Source organism: Dasypus novemcinctus, chromosome 18 (assembly GCF_030445035.2).
Source record: "Dasypus novemcinctus isolate mDasNov1 chromosome 18, mDasNov1.1.hap2, whole genome shotgun sequence".
In the NCBI taxonomy this organism is placed as follows: Eukaryota; Metazoa; Chordata; class Mammalia; order Cingulata; family Dasypodidae; genus Dasypus; species Dasypus novemcinctus.
Genome location: NC_080690.1, coordinates 13,616,213 through 13,631,212, shown reverse-complemented (window position 1 = coordinate 13,631,212; position 15,000 = coordinate 13,616,213). Strand labels below are relative to the sequence as shown.

The 15,000-nt window shown below is 43.6% G+C and overlaps 2 long non-coding RNA genes across 3 annotated transcripts; one reads left to right on the top strand and one right to left on the bottom strand.

Moving 5' to 3' along the window:
* Positions 1-2,940: 2,940 nt before the first annotated feature.
* LOC131274297 (uncharacterized) lies at positions 2,941-10,822 on the bottom strand. 2 transcript variants are annotated; one of them, XR_009181511.2, is made up of 4 exons: positions 8,300-10,822; positions 7,281-7,403; positions 4,071-4,163; positions 2,941-3,354 (listed from the first exon to the last, which is right to left on the bottom strand). It is a non-coding gene; the product is annotated as an uncharacterized lncRNA (long non-coding RNA). The 2 variants fall into 2 exon arrangements; XR_009181512.2 differs by having other exon boundaries at positions 7,281-7,400.
* On the top strand, positions 4,327-6,269 carry LOC131274298 (uncharacterized). The gene is made up of 2 exons (XR_009181513.1): positions 4,327-4,723; positions 5,811-6,269. It is a non-coding gene; the product is annotated as an uncharacterized lncRNA (long non-coding RNA).
* Positions 10,823-15,000: the final 4,178 nt, after the last annotated feature.

The window sequence follows — 15,000 nt, the reverse complement described above, 5'->3', positions numbered from 1 at the left end:
GTTTATTCATATTGCTGAGTAGTATTTTTCGGTGTGCATGTACCATACTTGATTTATCCATCTAATATTCTTAAAGATTCTTTTTTACTATTATGGATAGTGCTTCTATATGAATAATTTAATATATGCATAATATACTTCCATTTGTGTAAGAAAGCAGAGGAAAGAAAAAAGTGCATCTTTTTGTTAAAAACAATCACAGAAAAGATGACTAAAAAGTAATAAAATTGATTATCTACAGGCAGTAGGTGGAAATATAGTGAAAAGTGTATGAGGAGTGATATTTCTGAGTATACTTTTTGGTCCAGTTTTTATTTTGGAACTTTTACTATATTTAAAAGTAAATTTAAATAAATCAGAACGGGGAAAACCTTTTCATATAGAATAAATATAAAAAGAACCAAAATATATTTGAAACAAATTCCATAATCACAAAGAGGAAATGAAAAAGTGAAACAATTCAAGTAACTTTTGAACACAGGTGCTTGAATATTTACACTCAGGCTGAAGACAAACAACCTTGGAATTGGCACTTTTTCTTATATATGACACCAAGAGCACAGGAAACAAAAGAAAATATAAATTAGACTTCTTTAAAATGAAAACATTTGTACAATGAAGGACTCTATCAAGAGAGTAAAAAGATAACCCACAAAATGGGAGAAAACATTTGCACAATGTATTATCTGGTAACATTGTAGTATTCAGAATATGTAAAGATCTTTCACAACTCAACAAAATAACAATGCAAATTAAAAATGGGTAAAGGTCTTGATTAGATAGTTCGCCAAAGATCTTCATGTAGCTAACAAAACCATGAAAAGTTGCTCAACATCATTAGTCATCAGCAAAATGCTAACCAAAAGCACAATGAAATACCACTTTGCGACCACTGGGAGGACTATAATAAAAAAGGCTGATAAAAAGTGTTGGTCAGGATGTAGAGAAATCAGAGTAATCATATTCTGCTGGTGGGAATGTAAAATTGTGCAGCTGATTTTGAAAGCAGTCTGGCAGTTCTTCAAAGGGTTAAAATAGAGTCATAATCGATCCAGAAATTCTCTTATTTTTTTTCCAAAATAATTGAAAACAAATGTACAGAAACTTGTCACTAATGTTCATAGTAGCACTATACGCAATAGTCAAAAGGTGAAAACAACCAAATATCAATGGTGAGGGGAAAAAATATGGCAGCATCTGGCTGAATAGTAGAGAGGGAGGCATAAACAGGCTGTGAAAACACAAAAACAAGACCTCTGTCCCCAGCTTAGAGTCCAGAGGTATTTAATTGGCTCACTAGAACTCTTATTTCACAGGAGCTGCAGCCTGGAGAATCTCAACATCAAGATGGGGCTAAACAAGGAAGATCACCCCCTTATTACAAGCTGGAGTAGAAGTCCCCCTCAGAGGCCAGTGTCCTCAGGTGCAGCCAGGTGAGAAAGATGGGTGTGTCCATGGTGTGGGGAGTCATGGGTACCTGGGAAAGTCTGTGCTGGGCAGACATCTGCCTCGAGCTGCTCAAACACTACTGCTCTAGTGATATCCATGAAAGTATTGTATGTGTGCATGACATACTAGGATAGCCGCAGCTCCAGCACCAATGGGCACAAGTTCAGGATGGACTCTCAGCAGCAGCTTTCTAGCCTCGAGATGGTTCCAGATGTCTCAAGGGTGACTACCTCTTTAGTGCCTGCTGAACCAGCTCTTATTCTGAGCTCTACTCCTGCTGCAAATTGGATGCCAATTCCACCTCAAGCCAGTGATGTCACTGAGTGAGCAGAGCCATGAGCTTATGGCACCATCCTTTGTAACACACAGAATAAGACCCCAGTATCCAAGGAAGGGGAATCCCCCAGTCCCTGAATGGAGCTGAGCAGGCCAGGAATGCTGGAACACATTGTCCTGCAGGTCAATGGAGATGACAGCTTGGACTAGGTCCTGGAACTGTTCCCTGCTGGGTGCAATGCTAACTCCCACCACCTGTCTACAGCTGCTTTGTGCCAGCCTTCCCACCCACCATTCAGGACAGGGAGCATCGCCAACCTGCACAACACTTAGCTCTATGAAGTAGGGGTGGTGGCACCAGGGACATGTTCCAGGAGTAGCCAGGACTTTCTGGGCAATGACAACTTCACTTACTGCTCTACCTCATCTCTATGGAAAATGGTGACTGGGCAGACTTAGGTGGGCCAGGTGGGAATGGAACCCAACCACTGCTCCTCTCCTTAGGGTGGCAATTTGTCCCTCTGCCTATGCCTCAGTCCCATGCCCCAGCCCCTACTGGAGGAGGGTCGGTAGAGGAGGGCACCTTCCCAGCACCCTCTCCTGATAGCCCCACACCAGTATGCACTGGTTGAAGGGGGTGGTTCTGACACTTCCCAGGGCCCACTACCCAACCTGCTCCCTGGGTTCCTTATAGCTCTGCCATTTCTGCCATGGTTTGGCAGCTGTTGCCCTGAAGAAAAGTCTTATGATGGTATTTCCTTGTGTCAGATGACTTGAGGGTAGGTTCATGAAAGTGGAGGTTTGCTCTAGACTGTGCTGTCATGGAGGGGGTTTAAAAATTTTTTTTAAAAAGATTTTGTTTCTCTGCACCATCCCCCCCAAGTCTGCTCTCGTGTCCATTTGCTGTGTGTTCTTCTGTGTCCTCTTGCATTCTTGGTGGCACCGGGAATCTGTCTCTTTTTGTTGTGTCATCTTGCTGTGTCAGCTCTCCATGTGTGTGGTGCCACTCCTGGGCAGGCTGTACTTTTTTTCATGCTGGGCGGGTCAATGCAGGGCACACTCCTTGTGCGTGGGGCTCCCCTATGTGGGGGACACTCCTTGCGCGTGGCAGTGCTGCACGTGGGCCAGCTCACCACGTGGGCCAGGAGGCTCTGGGTTTGAACCCTGGACCTCCCATATGGTAGATGGTCGCTCTATCAGTTGAGTCACGTCTGCTTCCTGAGGGGGTTATTTTAATAAATCTTATTTCTGAGGAGGGACCTAGAGAAAGGCTAGAGTTTTAGTTGGTAAAGAAACAGCAGGCACTCATTGGTTAGGAGAGGGTTGATGGTATTTCTTAGATGATCTTCTCATTTAGTTGGTGTTCAGACATGATTACAAAATGGTGTTGTTTGGGTTTTGATCCACAGGATCACAGTGTAGCCTTTTATGATGCTGGTGTTCTGTGAACATAGTCATGTTCATCTCGAGAACGCCAAGACCTAGCGAGGGTGCCAGGCCAGCTCTGGGACATCAGGGACTGCTTTCCTCATTCTCATACATTTCAATGACATGTGGGGACAGGAGGTGAATTGGAGAATCACAGCTCATCTAGCAGGGCCATCGAGGTGTCTTCTCTTGGCTTTGGGTCTAGGGTAAATATAGAGGAAACAGAAAACCTGTTAGAGAACAATGGAGTAATAGTGAGACTGACTGAGAGAGGGGGGACGCCTGGGCCGCTGGCCCCCAGAACTCCAGCGAAGGGAAGAGGCAGTGTCCAGGCAGCTGGGAGCCCAAGGCTGTGCCACTTAGAACCCCTCCCATCCAAGTCACACCTGGTGTCTGTCCCTGACCCTCCATCAGGAACAGAAGCCACTTTCTGGTGCTCTCCTCACTGCCCCCAATGGCCATGCCCTGCACATCAATCACCTCAGTGCCAAAATCTACTTAAATGTCAGCCCCAAGTGGCTTAGGGCTCAAAAGTGTGGAGCTCCCTCACTGCCAGATGTCAAGGGAGCCCACATCATGATGCAACAGCAACTACCTTATGGCACATTGAGAACAGTCTAATTTTTGTTCTTTTTTTTGGAGGTGTGGATCCCCAAGACCTCATGTATATGAGGCAGGTGCTCAGTAGCACTGTTACTTTAAAAAATAATAAACTAAATTAAGAGATACTTTTTAATTGACTGGTAAAATAGGTATTAGTCTTATAATTCATCAAAACTGATGAAGTATGCCCACCTTCTCATGACTGGGAAGTACTCTGTATCTGCTAACTTGAGCAACAGAAAACTTATTCCTGTATCCCACCTCATTTAGAGGAAATCATTCTCATGGAGATATTCAGGGCTGGGGAGGCTGACCTGAGGTACCCCAGGCGATGCAGACTTTTGTCTCTGCTGGTGACTTGCTTTGACCTGGGCATCATCAGTTCTTTGCGAATTGAAGATAGACACCTGGATAGCACACACATTGCATTTAATTCCCTTAGCAGTCCTACAGTGGTGAGCAGAAAATGATCTCAAGGGAGGTTGGGTTCTGAGGTCAAGCAGTGTCAGGCTTGGCAGAGTTCTAAACTGTCCTTGGTCATCAGCTCCAACTGTCACTGGGTGTGGTCAGTTCAGGATGTGAGGGATGGAAATGACAACTCAGGAGGTGTGAAGATTGACAGTTGGGTCTCTGAAGTCCTTTCCAACCTCAAGACTAGACTTGAGATAGGGAAAGGTGGGGAGGATGTAGGGAAGGGAATCAGGGGGTCCTGAAAATCTTTTCACCATCACAATTTGACCTGGGTCCACCCTGGCTGAAGAGTGCTGGGTTGACCACTGAACTCAAGCAGGGGACCACCCAAGCACCTTTCAGAGCTAAGGTTGAGGTTGTCTCTTAGTGATCACCCCAGGGTTTAGCCTGAGATTGGTGAGGGCATTTGAAGCCTTGGGGTTAAATCTGAGTTCAGATTCCTTCTTCCACATCCTGATGACTCCATTCTCGTTCATTGAAGAGAGCATCATGAGAGGTTGGTATTGAGAGATGTTAACCAGGGTTTTAGTGGAGGTGGCAGAGGTGGGACACAGAGTAGGGTACCATAGGAGAACAATTTTGGGAAGCTGAGTTGCCTTTGAAGGAAAGCTCCCACCTCAAACTGATTATCTTTGTGTGGTTGGGTTCTAAGACTGAATGGTGATGGTGGTAGAGTCTACAGAGATAGGTCCCTTTGGAGTCATTAATGTGAACTGTACATGATGAATATTGAAGAAAGGGAAGCTTGGACATAGAGGATTTTTCATTAAGAATTGTTTAAAAAATTAATTAAAACATATTACTCTATAGTATGAATAATTCAGCTCTTGATACATAGTAAAACTGCTTGTGAAACTGATCACAAAAACTCTGTTTATAGGGCTTTATTAAATAGCCATAACTAAAATACTTTACTTTTGAGGTTTTATTAAATAATCATAACTGAAATACTGTCTTTACACTGTCTAGAAATGGGGGAAAGGAAACAATGTATATACGAACTTCTCTTCCAAGTAAGCTCCATTTATAAAAACATTACCCTTGGAATTATAATTCCAGTGAGTTTCAAATTGAACAAAATTTGAACAAATGTGTTTAGCTATAGCAACGAAACCAACTGAAAAAAAATTCCAAATTACATCAGAAGAGAAAATTTTGCTGTTTCTAGATTAAATAGTAATTAGAAATATATTCTTGCACAGTCTGGAAATCAAATAAGATGGCAACAAATTATTTGTTATTATAATAACAAATTATTATTAATATGAATATGATTCACTTTCATATAGTACATATTTGCAAAACAGTATCCTAATTTTATATCAATTCTCCATTTGAGATAGTGTGTAATTGATTAAAGAATAGCACAAAAGAGGAGAAAATCAAAATTCAGAAGAAAGAAAATAAAATGATTCTTGCTGTGTTTCTGGATTATTTAATGGACTTGTTAACAAGACAAAGACATTGCAAGTAGAATAACATAGAAGCACTTATGAGTCGCAGTGAATAATCTACAGTTACTGAGCTTTTTGTAAGAATTCTCTCATTTCCACAGAGTGTGTGGTCTCTCTACATCTCTGCAGGTCACCATTGGCCAGAACTAAGAAACATCTCCATGCCCTCCACATGGGAAGAGGCCCTGCCTCCAGTGATGGCGATACCACATGGTACTGTGGGTCAGAGCTGAGCTAGAGCAGACGGAGAACTCATGGTTTCGGCTGTTGTCATATTGAAGCATGCAAAAGTTACTTTGTTTCAACTACTACCTGAGCTATTCACTCATGTTTATTCTGATAGTGAGCTCTAAAATATTTTGCCAATGTCCAGACAGAATTCGCTTGTGGTTCTAACTGGAATTGAAGGTGTTAGTTATATTCTCAATTCTTCACCACTGAGCTCGAAATGTCCACCTTTGGTTTCCCTCAGCCCGAGGGGCTGCTCTTGCCCTGTGGCACTCAAAGCTTCATTGTGAGTCTACTTGTGCCCATGGATGTTTGAATTTGCCTTGTGAAGGGTATCCTTATATACTTTCAACTTGCATACACCTGGCCCTTGCAGACATTTATTCATCAGTTTCAGCTCCTTCTGGGTGATTGTTATTACCCTTTCCCTCCAAGGAAAGTCCACAAGTCTAAGGTGGAGTAAGCAAAGGCAAAACAGCTCTTCGGACAGATAAAAAGCCGATAGGACTTGGGGCAGAGGTCCCAGATTCAACGCCAGGTTTGTCATTACTTTAGGCTCCTTCCAGGGGGGGTTACCAGGTACTGGGGGGTATTCCAACACTTACTTCTCTTCTGCTGCACAACCACCTTCATCTATGTTAGAGATGAGGAAGTTGAGGGAAGGGAAGGTTAACAGCCCCAAGGTGCACAGCCAGGGATGTGCAGAGGCCAGAGTCACCTGGAGAGCCTGGCTCTAGGGCCTGAGCTGTCAACGGCCTCCATAGTGTATGATTTGGAGCTTGTCTGACCCGCCGTTCTGGAGGGCATCTATAGGGGAGTTGAAACACGGCGTAAGGTAACGTGACTCTGCTCTGGGTGTTGTGTGCCCCACAGGTATTTGTAGCATCCCCAGGTAAGAGCTGACTGTTAAGTGCTTGCAACTTCCTTCCTCTTGGATGGGGATAATCCAGGCCAGTGAACTGCCCTGGGTGCCTCAGGTCCAGGGGATTTTCTTTAACTCAACATCACCCAAGCTCTTTTCTACTCAACACTGTTCAGGAGTCCAGGGGCCACCCTAGCAGATATCTGTCCTTAGTGTCTCCCTCCTCTTCTCCCACAACCTTGTGCTCCCCTTCTCTCCATATGAACCACGTAAACATGGAGATTTTAGGTCTCCCTGGCTACACAGGGGCTGCCCTGAATCCTACCCATGAGCCTGGAGCCGCCTCGAGGACACAGCCTGGGGTTCTCGGGGAGTGTGCTGGCAGTGGGGAACCCTGAGTTGAAGGCAGCCTCCGTGAAAGTACCCGAGGTGAGTGGATCCTGCACTGCCTTCCTCTGAGGTTTGGGCAGGTCTGAGAGCTCGGGAATCTTCCACCTGGATTCACTTACTCGTTTTATTCTCCTTTCTCCGCGTCCTTAGTGAGTGACTGTTGTGAGCGAGACAGGAGAAGAGGGGTCAGCGGTGAATAACTTCACCTCTCTGCCTCCACGGCCGATGGATTTCAGAGCCTGCTAAAGACAACATATAGGGAAAATGTGGACATGAAAGGATTTCAGAACAGATGACTGCTATGAAGCTATAAATTGGGCGAAAGAATGGAGAAGGCTGCAGGAAGCACCTTCTCTGTGCTCCTGTAGTCAGGAAAGGCCCATTTAATGAGGCAGGGCCAGAGGTGGATTGCAGTGAAGAGGACAGCCACACACGGATGCAGGAAGACATTCTTGGCAGAGGAAAGACCCTGAGACCAAGGGAGCTTGGCACGTTGATTGCACAGAAGGTGGTCAGTGGCTGCACAGGAGGGGCTTGGGTAGATTCAGGAGTGGATGGCCTCATGGGCTGGGATTGGGAGTATAGATTTCAGTCTCAGTGTGATTTGAGGGCACTGGCTAACAAGGGTTGACTGACTGGCTTCTGAAGTCCTTTCCCAACCCAAGTCCAGCCTTGCAAAGGGATAGAGATGAAGGACACAGGACAGGGAAGGGAATTAGAGGTCTTGAAAAAGACTTGTCACCTGGATGATTTTCTGCTGGGTTGGACGGGGAAGAAGAGTGCTAGGTTTGAACTCATTCAGGGCCAACAGGGAGCACCTTTCAGAGCCAAGGTTAAGATTCCCAGCAAATCCCCAGGGGGCTCACATTTTTTCATGCACACTGATAAAACACAATCCTAAAAAGTAAAATCCTATCAAGTCCCCATTTGAGGCGTTGTGTAATAACATAATAATGGCAATAAAACCAAGAGAGATAAGAAGTGAAATTATTTTAGAGGAAAGTAAAAATATAATAGTTTGCTGTTTTCCTGGAGTTTTATAGACTTGCTGAAAACACCAAAAAGCTAATTATACTACTTATAAATAAAACAGAAGTCCTTAATTTAATAAGGACACACTGAAATAGTCTATACTTACAGAACTTTATCTATGAATTATAATCCTATTGGTTTTTATGTTAACCATTGTATAATCACTTAATAGTGATGCAACTAAAACAAAAAATTATTTTAGTGGAGAGGTGCCTCTTGCTGTGGTTCTGTATCTGTAGTATTAGGCTCATTAGAAGATGGGGTCAACTCGGAAGTGATTCACTTCTGTTTCCAGGCAGTGTGGGCAGCACTTGATGAACACAGACTTCTGTAATCAGTGGAGGAGGTAGAGAGTGTATCAGACCAGGGAAGTCCCTTGGTGGAGGCAGTTTCTTAATTTCTGGAACAGGGGAAAGGCCGGAGAGTCCTCTTCTGAGGACCTTCTCTCTGGAACCCTTCTGGAATATCTGACAAAGGACAAGATAGAGGATCAGGGCCTTGGCCAGTGGAATCCTGTTCCAGAGGGGAGGTTAATCAAAAGGAGGCCCGGGGCGCCCGGGCATGCTGTTTTGCTCTCGAGCAGGAGCCGCTAAGCCAGGATGGAGCAGACCTGCAGAGAACTCTTTTTCTGGGGCCCTGATCCTGGGAGGGACCCTGGATCTCCAACCAGGCGCAGCTTGATACCCCTCCTACTCAGGGTCTGGACCTCCAGAGGAGGCCCTGGTGGCCCCCCTTAGGCCTCTGTCAAATGTTCCACTTGCAATGTCAGGGATGTAGGATAACTTTTGAGACCTTTTCATTCTCCCTCAATAATCTGAGGTATGCATTTAAGTTATGGAGGTATTGCTGTTAACAGAGCTCTCAGCTCATTGTCATGAACTTTTCTCTCATCGGGAATCAGCTGGCTTTAATAATAGTCCTGGATTCTTTTAAAAATTTCTGCAAGGATCTTGGTCATGGGTGTCTGGCTCTTGGACATGCGTGGCAGATCTTGTCTGCTTTTGAAGGATTCTCCTGTAAATTTGCAGGGTACGTTCTAAATCATATCTGGTGAATTTTTTTTCCTTGCTGCTGTTCGGGCAGGACTCGAATATCCCATCAGAGTTATGGCTTCCCCCTTTCTTTGAGTTCTTTGACTGAAGAGAAGCTTTTTCAGTTTAGAGACATTTTATTTGATGTTTATGTCTTTAAGGATGTTGCTTATTTCATCTTCAGTTGTATATAATTCAGTTGTGTATAATTGGTTTTCCTTTTTTTAAAAAGATTTTAAGTAAGTATTTAACTGAGCCAAAAGAATCAGTGTCTTTAAAACTCCCTCTGATTCATCTTCTACGTGGTCTCCATTTTCTGATGAATTCATTACATCTACTTCCAAGCTCCCACCATCTGTGTTGTCCCCTCCAGGAGCAGCAGTCAGTCTTTCACCTTTGGAAATGTTCACTTAGAGGCTTGCAATAACTTTTTGAAAAAAGATTTATTTATTTCCTTATTTCCCACCACCCCCCCTTCCCTTCTTCCCTCCCTGCTGTTTTTTTGCTGTCTGTGTTGTCTTCTCTTCTCATTTTCTCTTCTCTAGGATTCACCAGGTTTCGATCTTGGACACCCCTGATGTGGAGAGAGGTGTCAATTGTGCTACCTCAGCTCCTGGTTTCTGATACGCTTCACTTTGACTCTCCCTTTGTCTCTCTTTTGATGCATCATGAATTTGCTGTGTGACTCACTTGTGTGGGCACTGGCTCACTATGTGGACACTTGCACTCAGCACACATGCACTTATGTGGGTACTGGCTTGCTACATGGGCACACTTTCTCTTCTTTCTCACCAGGAGGCCCCAGGGATTGAACCTGGATCCTCCCATATGGTAGGTGGAAGCTCTATCAATTGAGCCACATCCTCTTCCCTGCAATGATTTTTTAAAAAGAGTTTTCTAAGATTCTTTCATTCTGTGTCTTCACTGTCTTCTTCATTTGTTCATCTTCTTGTGAAAGTAGGTTTTGGCTTCCCTGAAGATCATGGTTTTCCACCAAAACATTTAAATCTCCCTGTAGCTTTTCATTTCTCTGGTGGATTTTGAGGTTGTTATAATGGCAGCTACTTGATTTTGGTGGCACCCTTCTGTATCTTGTAAGGAGTGGATCTTTATGGCACCATGAACCATCAGCTCAGCTTTTGTTCGATCTTGAGATTGTCTTCTTTTACCAGCTTTTATGGCAAGTAGCTTGATGCCAAGGAAAGAGTTGGATGTTTCATGGCCTGCATTCATGGACTTTTTCATAGTGCTGATGCCGTGGTCTCCAAACGGGGTTCCAATGAAGTTGACTCAAAGCCCACAAATTTACTTGCTACTAGCCTGAGCTTCTCAAAACTCTGTTGTCTTTCTGCCACAAGGGCAGAAACCCCAGTGCCCAGTATGTCTCTCCTTGAACAAAGTTGGATCTGAATCATGACAAATCTGATTATGACCATCGATGTCATCATCTTGCATAGCAATTATGGGTAGCTGGGACTGGTCTAAGGTCCCTGGAGGTGCTGTGATTGCCAGCTCCCTGGCTCCAGGAACAGCAGGACTCAGGGCATCATGGTCATTAGCTGGACCTCCATGTCCCAGAGGTAACCACAGAGCCTCCTCACATCTAAAACCCTGTTCTCCGCTTAGACTTCAGAGATCCCCTAGTGCATGAAACAAAGCAGCGCCTGGCAACCACTGTGACTCCATAGAGGTGGAGTGGAGGGGCAAGCAGAGTAAACCCTGGCTAATGCTCTTTTTTATGTTTTCTTTAGATATGTTTTACATGTCACATTTCACCCCTTCCAAGTGTACAAGTTCATGATTTTAGTAAATTTCCTGAGTGGCACAATAATTATTATAAATGTATTTTAGAGCATTTTCATAGTTACAATAAGAACCCTCAAGCCCAGTATTTCTATCAGTTTGACATGTTTTTCTTCATGTCTTCTTATTCCTTATTTTGGCAGACCCTGGTCCTTCGGTCCCTTTGGGACCCTCATGGCCCTCTGTGGGGCTAGAAGAAAATTGTATTGAAGCTTACAGAGTATCCAGAGGAAACTCTGGGCAGGGCACAGGAGCTACTGGGTGCAGTTCAAAGTGACTTCCAACAAGACTGGGAGTTTTCTTTGAACTCTACTTTCAAAAATATTGAGTGAGTTAATCAGGTGCAATCTCCCATTTTAACATACAAGTCATTAAACATATTATCCCACTCTACCTCTACGTTCCTCATCTCCTATTGTGTTGGACAAACCCACTTTCCCATTCATTAATTCATTCATATGATCCAATCATCTAAGCAAATATATATTAAGCATTTACTTTGTACCAGTTATTTTTAAAAGCTGAAGATAATAGTGGTGAATAAAATGTAATAGCACCCTCCTTACCCTGTTAGATGCAACAGTTGGTTTCTGAAATTTTTCATAGGCCTTTCTGATCAACTGTCCCTTCTTCAACAAGTAGGGTATTTGGGTTTGGGTGGAGATGGATAAAATGACTCTCTGCTAAAACCTGTTTTTTTCAGTAATATTTAGGTGTGATAAGCAAGTAATATAAACCTCATAATAACCAAGAAGTCAAGTGGGGTATAGATGATTTCATGGAGAGCTGTATCAGGGCTCAAGCACCTTTTCTTGTATTTTCTCTCACCTGTACTTCCCTGAAAACATATGTTCACCCAAAAGCTGTGCATGAATCAACATAGAAGCTTTATTTCAAAACCCAAAATGGGAATTGGCCCAGATGTCCTTCTCCAGGTGAATGGTTAAACAAACTGTGGTATATACATATCATGAAATACTTCTCAGCAATAAAAAGGAATGAACTATTCATGCATGAAATAACTTGGATGAAGCTCCATAGTTACATTGAGCTAAAAAAAAGTTAATACAAAAAGATTACCTCTGGTATGATTCCATCTCTATAATTTGAAATGACAGTGTTTTCGAAGAGGAGGATAGATTGTCAGGGGCGGACGTGGGGGGAGAGGACGAGAGGAAGGTGAGCATGGTATAAAAGGACAACAGGAAGGCTGTTTGCTCTGTGTCTTAGCTGTGCTGATGGATCCATGAACCTACTTAGGTTAAGGCAGACTTGATTTTTCCCAGATGAATGGGACTGGGGTTCCCACAAAGTTTTCCTCTGTCTCTAGGGGAGGAAGGAGTCTTACTTCCAAAGCCACAGCAGAAAAGCAGATTCCTAGTTTTATTTCTGGAGGCTCCTGGGTCCAGTCAGTCCCCCTTACAAGGCCCCCACCACACCCAGCCAGCCCCTCCACCATCTCTAATTCATTTCTCTCCCTGCCCTGAAGCCCCAGGAAGCTCTCATTAGTTTGCTGTTTTCCATTCAGGGACAGCCTCCTCAGTTCAGGCTGAGCAAGGGTAGGTGGCGTCTCCGTCCTGTACTTGCCTCTGACAGACACAAGTTCTCCAGGATTGCCTGGACAAGGGCTCCCTGTAAGGAATGGCAGGCAAATGGAGTCCCGGTTTTATCCTGGGGGCCACTTGGGAAGGCCCAGAATCCCCCATCCCTCCCATTCTCTGCTGCAGGGAGCACCCAGGACTATAGTGTGCAGTGCTGGGAATCAAGAGGAGCCTGATGTTGTCCAGATTCCCCAACTGGACTCTGTCCACTCATTCCATGAGGGCTGGAAATTATTTCTGTTGAGTGGTTAGGTCTGTGTGGGCCCCAGGAAAGGCCCCAAACCAGAAGGAAGAGGTACTGTTCCAGAGCTGGCAGGATAAGCAGGGGAGGCTGAGCAGGAGAAGGGGACACTGGGTGCCAGGCCGAGGCATCTGGGTGAGAAGGATTTGGGGCTGGGGTTGGGCACTTCTCAACTCTGGGCTCTTCCCCTGACCACCACCCTACCTGACCTTCCACTTGCCCCCAGGCCCAGTCCTATACCTGCAGGGAGCTCTGATTTCCCACCTGAAGAAGCTTCAGTGAGCAAAGAGCTCTGGACCAAATGCCAGAAGCTCATAACTTCACTGACCAGCACCCCTTTATTCCTGCTCCCCAGCCTTGTATAGACGATCATACTTAGTCGTGCCCATGTGAGTCTCAGCACACACACACAGCTCTGTGCATGCCTGAGTGCACTTATTTACCTGTAACTGTATTTGTGGGTCCAATACAAAGGTCTCTTCAACAAGTGGTGCTGGGACAACTGGATCCTTACATAGAAAAGAATGAAGTTTAAGCCTATCTCACGCCATATATAAAAATTAAGTTAGAAGGGACCAAAGACCAAATAGTTTAGAGCCAAAACTATTAAACTCTGAGAGAAAACTATAGGGGTATTTCTTTATGACCTTGGATCTGGCAATGGATTCTTATATAAGATGTCAAAAGCATGAGCAACAAAAGAAAGAACTGATGAGTTGGACTTCCTCAAAGGACATTGTCTTAGTCAGCCAAAGGGGGACTGATGCAAAATACCAGAAATTGGCTGGTTTTTATAAAGGGTATTTATTTGAGGTACAAGCTTACAGTTACCAGGCCATTAAGCATAAGTTACTTCCCTCACCAGTCTATTTTCACGTGTTGGAGCAAGATGGCTGCCAACATCTGCCAGGGTTCAGGCTTCCTGGGTTCCTCTGGGCTCAGCTCCTCTATTTCCTCCAGAAGGTCAGTGGTAGACTATGAAGCTTTGCCTCTCTCCATAAGGTCAGCTTTAGACTGTCAGGTGAATGGCTCTGTCTCTTTCCCTGGGGAGCAGCATCAAACTCCAACATCAAAACTCCAACATTAAAAACCCCCTAATCTGGTCTTTGCCTTGCCTTTTATCTGTGAGTCCCCACCCACCAAAGGGTGAGGACTCAACACCCTACTGGCACAAGAAGTTTACATAATTCCTTAATCAAGTAAACCTATGAATCTAACATAATCTAATATGCCCAGAGTAGAAGATCAATTTATAAACATAATACAATATTTCTTTTTAGAATTCATCAATAATATCAAACTGCTACACTTATGATCAAGATAGCATACCATAGAACAACTATCAAGAAACTGAAAAGACTATTTATGGAATAGCAGAGAATATTTACAAATGATATATTTAATACGGGTCTAGTATCCAGAATACACAAAGAACTCTTACAATGCAACAGCAAAAAGATAAACAACCCATTTAAAAAGATGGGCAAAGGACTTGAATAGACATTTCTCCAGAGAAGATATACAAATGGCCAAAATGCACATGGAATGATGCTTAACTTCAGTGGTCATTAGGGAAAAGCAAATCAAAACCAAAATGGGATATCACTCCATACCAATGAGGCAGCAATAATAATAATAACAAAAACAACAGCAACAACAACACAATGGAAAATAATCAAGTGTTGTTGAAGATGTGGAGTGGGAAACTTGTAGATTGCTGGTAGGAATGTAAAATGGTTCACTGACTGTGGAAAACCATTTAGCACTTCCTCAAACATTTTAAACATAGAATTGCCACTAACCCAGCAATTCTACTTTGAGATCTCTATACCAAATGGAAAACAGTTACTCAAAGGAGTCCTTTTAAATGAGTATTCATAGCTGCAGTTTTCACAATATCCACAAGTGGAAACAATCCAAATGTCCATCAAGGGATGAATGGATAAACAAAATGTGGTGTAGACATACAATGGAATATTATTCAACCATAAAAGAAATGAAGTTCAGATACATCCTACGATGTGGATGAACCTTAAAAATGTTATGCTAAGGGAAACCAGACACAAAAGACCACATATTATATGATGCCATTTGTATGAAATATCCAGGATAGGTAAATTGATAGAGACAG